At 32.7% G+C, this 10,000-nt stretch overlaps 2 long non-coding RNA genes across 2 annotated transcripts in view; both read right to left on the bottom strand.

Annotated features, from left to right (window-relative positions):
* LOC147846549 (uncharacterized) overlaps nt 1–10,000 on the bottom strand; it is a 1,651,758-nt gene that overhangs the window by 238,737 nt on the left and 1,403,021 nt on the right. The window lies entirely within an intron of this gene.
* The window catches only part of LOC147846552 (uncharacterized), a 4,329-nt gene continuing 290 nt past the window's right edge, over nt 5,962–10,000 (bottom strand). The window contains exons 1-5 of the long non-coding RNA XR_015479067.1: nt 8,447–10,000; nt 7,994–8,053; nt 7,705–7,844; nt 6,920–7,034; nt 5,962–6,254 (exon numbers count right to left, since the gene is read on the bottom strand). The exon at nt 8,447–10,000 is cut by the window's right edge and continues 290 nt beyond it. This is a non-coding gene — a long non-coding RNA (uncharacterized LOC147846552). The remainder of the gene's footprint in view (nt 6,255–6,919; nt 7,035–7,704; nt 7,845–7,993; nt 8,054–8,446) is intronic.

Below are 10,000 nucleotides of genomic sequence, written 5' to 3' on the forward strand. Positions count from 1 at the left end.
TAATTTTTAAGAAACATTATCAGACCTTTACAGAATCAAACAAATGACAGTTTACTCTATGTACTCGATTTACTATACCTGTAATAAATCCAGAAGACTGAGAATTTCCAAGTGCTCCCTCGTTATAGTCATTAATTTTCTTTTCGGCTTAGTCCCGTTATTAATCTGAGGCCACCACAGAGGAATGAAACGCCATCTTATCCAGCATATGTTTTATGCAACGAATGCGCTTCCAGCTGCAACCCATCACTGGGAAACACTCATACACACTCAATCACACACATACACTATTGCCAATTTAGCTTACCCAACTCACCTATACCACATGTCTTTGGACTTGTAGGGGAAACCGGAGCACCCGGAGGAAACCCACGCAAACACAGGGAGAACATGCAAACTCCACACAGAAAGGCCAACTGACCCAGCAGAGGCTCGAACCAGCCTCGAACCATATTATAAATATGATTTTGTGAGATATTCACTAATAGCTTCAGACGTGTATTAATGAACTCTGAATGTGTCTGATTATAGAAGCGAGTGTCTGAAAAAGCAGTGAGCTACTTTTACTGTGTGTATATATGTGTGTGTGTTTCTGTGTATGTGTTTGCAGTAGGGTCGCTGTAAAAGAGAGCAGTAGAGCGTAATTTTAGGCTGGATGGACTATTTTAAGAGCAGACGGGTGCCGGTGGAATAACAGTCAGTCATGTGACACCTGAACTGGTTTAGAAAGAAGAAACAGCAGTCAGTCACCGCCTTGTGTTTTATTTATTTATTTATTTTTGGCTGGCTTCGTTTCGTTCTGCTCGGGGGATTCGGACGGAGGGTTTTAGTGAATCTGGTTTGCAGGATTTAGATTGGGCTTCATTAGTCACGCTGAGCCAGATGCTGAACAATTGGCATCATTTTACACTCAAGTCCTGAACAGATGCAATGCAATAAAGGGGCTATTTATCTCATATAGAGGTTTACATGCGAACATATTCAACTGTTTGGCATTGTTTTAAAGAAATTCATATATTCTGAAGTCAGATATGAGTTTCAGTAGTCATGTCAGAGCAGTAAGTAAATCCGCATACTATCATCTCATAAACATTGCAAAAGTTAGATGCTTTGTTTCCAGTGAGAAACTTGTTCATGCTTTTATGACCAGCAGGGCGGATTACTGTAATAGACAGTCAGACAGTTGCAGCTCACCCAGAATGCTGTGGCCAGGATTCTGACCATAACCAGAAACTCAAAGCATATTAAACCTGTCCTCAGGTCTTTACACTGGCTCCCAGTTACATTCAGAATAGCTTTAAAAGTATTGTTACTGGTTTATAAATCACTGAATGGCCTAGGACCTCAATACAAAACAGATATGCTCACTGAAATTAGAAATTCCAGGAGTTCAGTCAAAGCAGGGTGAATCGGCCTTCAGCTACTAACAGCGCCCCCTACTGCTGGAAACAGCTCCCAGAAATGATTAGATGTGCTCCAACATTAGGCACGTTCAAATCAAGACTGAAAACACATGTTTAGCTGTGCCTTTACTAAATGAGCACTGTGCTACGTCTCACAGATCACACTATCATGTCTTTCTTTTCTTTTTCATTCCTTTAAAACCTGTTTTAACACAGTTTAATCTGTTTTTATTTTTTTGATAATTTCTTGTTTTTATTCTTGTTTATGTAAAGTACTTTGAATTATCATTGTGTATGAAATATGCTGTATGAATAGACTTGCATTTCCCTGCCTATTCAGCAAGGATATATATATATATATGTGTGTGTGTGTGTGTGTATTTATATGCCAAGATGTGGGAGTTTTAAGATTATTCAAATACAATTTAGTCGAGTTGAGTTGACCTTAATTGAATTGATCCTAATTTAATTTAATTTAATTTAATTTAATTTAATTTAATTTAATTTAATTTAATTTAATTTAATTTTATTTTATTTTATTTTATTTTATTTTATTTTATTTTATAACTTTCATGTAATAAAATTTTTATTGTAAGAATTAATAATTCAATAAAAAAATAATAATTGTGGGAGTTTTAGGGTTATAAAATTTTTTATTTTATTTTATTTTGGTTGTCGTTTTAAGAATTAATAATTAAACTAAACTTAATTAAATTAAATTAGTAATAATAATATTAATAAAAAAACGTTAAATAAATAAAACGTTTTATTTAATTTTATTTTTGAATTATATGTATGTGTATATAATTATTAATATAATATCCAGCGATCTACAACCAGAGATCGCTGGTAAATACTCTTCACATTCCCATGAACTACAAATCCGCCATGTAATGGACTACAACACCCAGTCTGATTACTGCACTATATAAACAGAACAAACAGTCACACAATGAAAGTCTTGTTAGCTGTATAGTGAACATTGCGGCGTGTTTCCCCTTTGCTTTGATTTCAGTGTTTGACCTTGCTTTGTTTTGTTTGATTTTCCTTGTATGCCGCCTACCTTTTGACCACTTGCCTTCTATTTCGACTACGACTCTGGATTGCCCATATACATCTGTTTGTTCCTGTTTTGTTTTGTTTGACCATCCTGTCAATAAAGACCTGCAAAAGCATCCTTACTACATTGTCAGCGTCACATCAACAATAATATAATATAATATAATATAATATAATATAATATAATATTATATTATATTATATTATATTATATTATATTATATTATATTATATTATATTATATTATATTATATTATATTATATTATAAATTCGACCCCGGATTAATAAAGGGACTAAGCCAAAAAGAAAATGAATGAAAAAAATGAATGAATAAATGAATGAGACAATATAATAATAATAATAATTATTATTATTATTATTATTATTATTATATATTTATTTATTTATTTATTATTTAATTTATTTAAATTTGTTTTATTTTGGTTTTTGTTATAAGAATTAAATTAAATTAAATTAAATTATAAAACAAATAGAAATTTTACATTTTATTTAATTTTATTTTTCTATTGTATGTATGTTTATATAATATAATATAATATAATATAATATAATATAATATAATATAATATAATATAAAATAATTTTATTTTATTTTATTTTATTTTATTTATTTTATTTTATTTTATTTTATTTTATTTTATTTTATTTTATTTTATTTTATTTTATTTTATTTTATTTATTTTATTTTATTTTATTTTATTTTATTTTATTTTATTTTATTTTAATTTTGTTTGTTTGTATATTAACCACCTTAATCTAAAACTTTTATTACTTATAAATCTTTCAACACCAACATATTGACAAATCAACCAACCAACAAGTCTGACCTTTGAATGTGCTCTTTACAATATCTCGGAAACTTTAAAAAACACTTTGCTTTCCATGGTATGTGCTAACTCCCCAAGGGATTTAAATATACACACTGTTAAACAGCATACATTTTTACACTTCTCCATTCCAGTCTGCATCATCACGAGCGACCGAGTTCAAAGATCTAATGCAAAACATGAACTGAGGCGGCCATTAATCACACACACCTTCACTAATATTGATTCATGCCTCTTGTATTGTTTCCAAGGGTGTAAGCAAGTCAACCCCGCTGTACAATTCAACCATTCTCCATAAAGTCAGACTACTCCATGGAAAAAAGTGCAAATTTACGATGTGTATGTATGTGTGTGTGTATGTGTGTGTGTGTGTGTGCATCATTTCCGTATTTGCCTTTTATTTAAGAGCTCTATCGGCTTGTCAGATTGTATTGTTGTACTATGAGGAATTATTGCGCTCCGGTTGGTTCAGCCACAAGAACTACAATATAATTCATAACTAGGGTATTTATCAGAGAGATGTCGAGGAAGCAGGAAGAGGAGACGGAGCGCAAAAGAATATAAATAGAGGGAGCTGGAAGATGAATAGAGTAATATGTGCAGGACGCGTCGAGTTTAGAGGAAAGGCAAGTAAAAAAAGAGAGATGGTATAAGCAAACGGGGTGACGAGGGTCATGTTGACAGCCTCGGGCGTATATGTGCACTGCTGTGTACTGTATCTGTGTGTGTGTGAAAGCCACAGAGTTCCTGCATCTCCATTAAGCGTCTTCTGAAAGCAGGCATCAGGGCACGAGGGGTCGAGGAGGAAGATGAGAGAGAGATGGAGAAACACTGCACTTGTTTTGCATTCGGATATTATTGGAGAGTTGGGACACAGAGGCTCTCAAATATAAGAATAGAGTAAAAAGAGATCAGAGGGCATAGAAATGTGTATGAATTCCTGCCGATGGCGCCTCTGCAGCTATATATGCTGACATTTGGATTGCAATATTTTCAAATGAGTTAGAATTCTTCCTAGTCAACAAAATAAATTAAATTGTGATGGTAAATCCTGGAATTATTGTCACATTTTAGCAAATTTCCTTTAATATTTTATGATTTTGCCGAAATTTCTCTTTTTGTAGTTACTTAGTTAAATCATTTTAAAGTTATTAAATAATTAAACAATTAAACAATAAAGTTAAACGAATTAATGGCTTACACTGTAAACGATTTCTTGTTAAATTAACAGTAAGTTACTGGCAACAATTATCCGGTAGCTGCTGTATTTCATAAAACAGTAACATTACTGTAATAATAATTACATTAGCATTAGATTTACTGTAAAATGTAATACATCATTTTACTGTTTTCTTTTTTTACTGTAACACCAATTACAGTAGTGATACACATACTGCAAAACTGAAAACAGTATTTTACTGTACATTTTTACCATGCAGAACTACGGTATTTTAACGTTACTTTCATTATTACTGTATAGTATTTTACAGTTATTAAATGTTATTTTATTGTATTTAATAGTGCTACTTTATAATGAGCAAAAAAATTTCAAAAATTGCACAAATATTATTTTAACTGTTCAAGAAATACAAGAAAAATAAAGAAACTGAAACTTTAACTTCGCAATAAAAGTTTATTGTGTAAACCCTACTGAAACAATAGCAATTATTCAATATAACAAAGCAACAGAACACTAATGAGCAATTGATCATTAAAACCAGTCAACAATTAATGCATCAAAAAGTATTAAAATTTTAAAAACAGGTGAAAATACTGCTACAAGACAGGAAATGATGAAGGTCAAATGATGTTGTGGAAAAGGGACAGTGAAAAAAGGGCAGGAGCACTTCTGATGATCCTGCAAAAATGACAAGCAAAATCAATCACTGAAGTAAAAACTAATCATGCCTCAAATTATTTCATTCATTCAGAAACCAAACACCGCACTGCTGTTTTATATATATAAAACACTGTTTTTTATCATTTTTGTTGGCAAAATAGTTTGTTGTCAATTTACAATTACACTAACGTTAATGGGGAAAAGATCAGTCAAGTCAAAACTAGTCATTAACTAGTCTTAACTATAAACTATAAACTAGTCTTCACATAATGTCTGACTCTGTATAGCTTGAATATCTGATTCCATGATCACACTACTAGTGCTTCCACCGATTTAAGAGGGGTGAACACAGTTCATTCTGAACTTAAGAGGCTACATATTTAAAATAAATAAATAAATAAAATAATATAAGTTAATGTGACTAATGTTAATCAAGTACTTTTAAGCTTTTAACATGTGAAAATCAACTTCTAACTTACAGACAAGATTGCGTTAGAGTACATGAAAGCCGTGGGTGATTTTTTAAAATAATGCTAAGGATGAGTTACTGACATTTGGTTCGTATAAAACAAAGTAATCACTAAGCATTCATTTTCGGCAAAATGTGCCGAGGCGCAGCGAAACGACAAGATGTGTTAAAGTTAAGCAGAGAACTGAAGAGTAGTCAAGCAGTCTACTTCATGAAATGTTTGTGGTAATATTTTGAGGTCAATTCATATTACTGTATTTCAATATACAGTGATGGCATGTCAGTGATTCAAATAAATCTTTGATAGTCATTTTGTTCAATTTTTTTTATTTTTTTTTACGAACACCTCTCCAGTGACATTTCCTCAAATTAAATCATCATGACGTTACTGTGCACAGCATCAGTAAAACGTTAAGAATAATTTAAATACCTAATTTTTTAAAACAGTCACTGCTGATTACAAACTAACGTTAAAGATAGGCTTACAGAAAACCTGAATGCATGATAATATGAAGATTTATTACTCACTGATGTCGAAGCACTTCGTCAGAGATGTAGACAGGACAGAATATGTGCCATCAAATGAGCTCTTGTGCAGCCTTTGTTGGACATCAAGGTAGTATGTTCACCCACACTGTAAAAAAATAAAAAATCTGTTATTTTACATGTTTTTTTTTTTTTCCAGCAGCTAGGGTAACAGTCATTTGGTTAAGTCAAGTCACTTACAATAATTGTATTTATTAAATACTTGCTTACCCATATATAGATGTAAAAGTAACCAAAATAAATAATTTATTAAAATGTGAGTGATACTAAGCATGTTTGGTCTACAGAGAGAAGTAAACGTTTACTTTAAGCATTGATCCTAATAAATCTATTTCTGAACTACATCCAACCTCGCCTCGGAAACAGCATTTTTGAGCATTTAGATCAGGGGTGCTCAACCCTGTTCCTGGAGATCTACCTTTCCGCAGAGCTTACCTGCAACCTTGATCAAACACAACTGTCTTTAATTAACAAGTGCTCCTTCAGATACTATTTAGTTGGTTTAGTTGCATTTGATCAGGGTTAGAGCTAAACTCTGCAGAAAGGTCGATCTCCAGGAACAGGGTTGAGCACCCCTGTTTAAGACAATGAAAAATTAGACATCTAGATGATATTTTATATTCAATCATTTGTTGTGAAATTTAAATGACTTCTATTCAGTATATACATAAAATAAAAATAGAATAAGAATAAAAAAATAATACTCTATGCCAAATAAAATACTTCAGATCTAAATAAAGCAGGTGTTTTTACCTAAAGGTTCCTTTCCTCCAGTTAGTTTAGTTGCAGATCCCTCCACATCTGTGCTTTATTTGGTTCTTGACTTAAGAGTAACTGGTGTCGCATTCCAGGTCCATCACAAACTGAGCTAGAAAGACAATATGGCAAAAGACAAGACACATATAAATAAGTCTCAGAATAAAATATTTAAAAGGATAGTTTACTATTCTGCCACCATTACTTTGTGTTTTAACCAGTTTGAATTTCTGTTGAACACTAAAGCAGATATTTTGAAGAATGTTAGAAACCTGTAACTATTGACATCCATATTTGAACCAAATTTCTTTAAAAAAATATACGAGTTTGTGTTCAATGGGAAAAAAAAAATCTAACTATTTTGAAACAAGTGGAGGATGCCAAAGATGCTATTATTTTCATTTTTGGGTGAACTGTCCCTTCAATTTATGACATAAAATAACCAATATTGAACCAAGCTTACAGTTTCCAGGCTGTTTGAAAAAAACAAACACACCCAGTAAAATTACTAATAAACAAAGACTAGTTATAGTAAAAAATCTGTGTCTAATATTTACTCAGCATTTGATAGCCAAATAGCCTAGCCATGGTTGTTTTATTAATTTATTCATTTTCTTTTCGGCTTAGTCCTTTTATTAATCTGGGGTCACCACAGCGGAATGATCCGCCAACTTATAAAGCATTTGTTTTATGCAGCGGATAACCTTCCAGCCCCAACCCATCTCTGGGAAACATCCACACACACTCATTCACACTCATACACTACGGACAGTTTAGCTTACCCAATTCACCTGCAACGCATGTCTTTGGACTGTGGGGGAAACCGGAGCACCTGGAGGAAACCCACGCGAACGCAGGGAGAACATGCAAACTCCACTCAGAAACGCCAACTGACCCAGCCGAGGCTCGAACCAGCGACCTTCTTGCTGTGAGGCGACAGCACTACCTACTGTGCCACTGCGTCGCTACTGGAAGAAGAAAAAGAGGTTGTACATGAAACTCCTCACAACAAATCTGTGAACAACTTGACGTTTCAAAATCTAATCAAAATGAGGAAGACGTAAACATTACCTTGAACAATTAAGTAAGGAGTGATTGGTAGCATCAGTTTTTCAACATCAATTACTGTAGCTGCAAAAAAGATAAATACAGAGTAAAGATAAGAGTAAAATAAGACTTAACATTTAATAATCTAAATCTATGGTACAACCATACCAATCTGTATGGGGTTAAAATAAATTTGTATACAAATCATTCCCTACACCTGAACACCAAAAATAAAATGTACAATTAATGATACACTATACAATAAGCTCATTAACCAGTGAGAAATAGACAATTAATATGTATTATGTTAATATTAACGTTAGCTTAAAAGACATCAACTGAATTTTATTATCAGCTCAATTTAATAAAACAGTTTAGACTTGTTTCATTGTGAGTTCAGTTTAAATAACTTAAAGTAAACAAATTTAATCATAATTATAATTTAGTCATAATGACCACATGAAGACCAGAGCTTACCTTAACGTTAAACGTTTAACTTTTCATGGTGACTTTGCCTTCATCGCAGTGTTGTGCTGAAATAGAAAATGCAGTTAAAGTTTCACTGAGTAAAAGTTAAGTTTTTTTTCAGGTAACGTTACTATGGTCAAAAACTCACTCAAGATAAACTCACTTTACGTTTTCTAATACCTCGCAAACACTACAATCACGGTCTGGCGTCGAATAACGTGACATAAGAACCTACAACGAAAGTAACTTGGTTAATTATTTTAAATTACACACACACTACACAGAAATATACACAAAACAAAACTTTAACGGATAGAATTAGACTTTTAAACACTTACCGAGGATGAATTCACTGGAAGAAAAGGCGACAGGTGGATTTCAAATTAGGATAGCCGTTGCTTGCATGGTGAAGGTCGAATCGACTCGTCTCGGTTCAATGAATCGGCTCCTTAGAACAGTAAAGAGTCGAATCCGCCTAAAACCAATTCCTTTTCGTATATTATTGTAAGACACAACAATGAATCATTACTATATCGTTATACTGCTCGGCCACACACATTTATACACATATTGCTGAATGTGCTAGTAAACACGTGTGATAAAATAATTCCCGAGCAAACGGTTCAATCCGATTCGGTGTCGTTTGAGTGGTGAACCGAACCAGTGCAAACGTGATATTGATTAAATAGTAATATTGTTTTTTTTTCACTTTACCAGCGAAAATATTACATATATCTGACTTTAACAATAAGAATAAGGTTCGCTTGAAGTGTTTTGAGAATTTATAATTTTTTTTCCCAGAATTCATTTTACACCAACAAGCAAATAGTAATGGTGGATGAGAAAAGCCAGATCATGTCATAAATGTTGCGTTTAATATGTCACGAAATGAAGTTTTAACTGTTTTTCATGCGAGAATGTAGTTCTTCCAAACTCAAATCTGTGGTTTGTTTATAGATATCATGACTAATTTTAAGTGTGCTTTGCCGATAGGGGAGATTCTAACCTCCAGGGATTGACGGCGCTTCATCACTCATGTATACGGCAAACCTCATGCTTTAATCGGCTTAGACATTATTGAGACATGCCCCTGTCTTCGATGGCTCTATAATGAATGTGTTATAAAATAAAGTTTAAACAGTTTTTCATGCGAGAATGTTGTTGTTTTAAACTCAAGCCTGTGCCTTATTTATAAAGATAGTGCGTATTTTAAAATGTTGTTTTGAAAATGCGGAGATATGTGACCTCTACGGTGGCCAATATGGGCGCCCAATATTTATGAATCTGTCTAAAGCAGGTTGCTCACTCTGACATTTAAGCTGACTTTGAAATCATTTTGTGTGTTTAACAGTCTTTGGTTACGTGAATCAATTATTTTTGTTCCAATTTACGTCTTGGTTTAGCACAAAGTTATGTTTATTTAATATTATTTAATATTTCCATGTTACCTTATAAAATGAAGGTGCAGTGCACCCAAAAATGGAAAACCAGGGGACAGTTTAATGCACTGAACAGTCTGAAGAAGCTGGTTAGGTTATTTACTTCACAAAATAATTTGTCAAA

This window comes from Danio rerio, chromosome 2 (genome assembly GCF_052040795.2).
Source record: "Danio rerio strain M-AB ecotype USA chromosome 2, GRCz13ab, whole genome shotgun sequence".
NCBI classification, from domain to species: domain Eukaryota; kingdom Metazoa; phylum Chordata; class Actinopteri; order Cypriniformes; family Danionidae; genus Danio; species Danio rerio.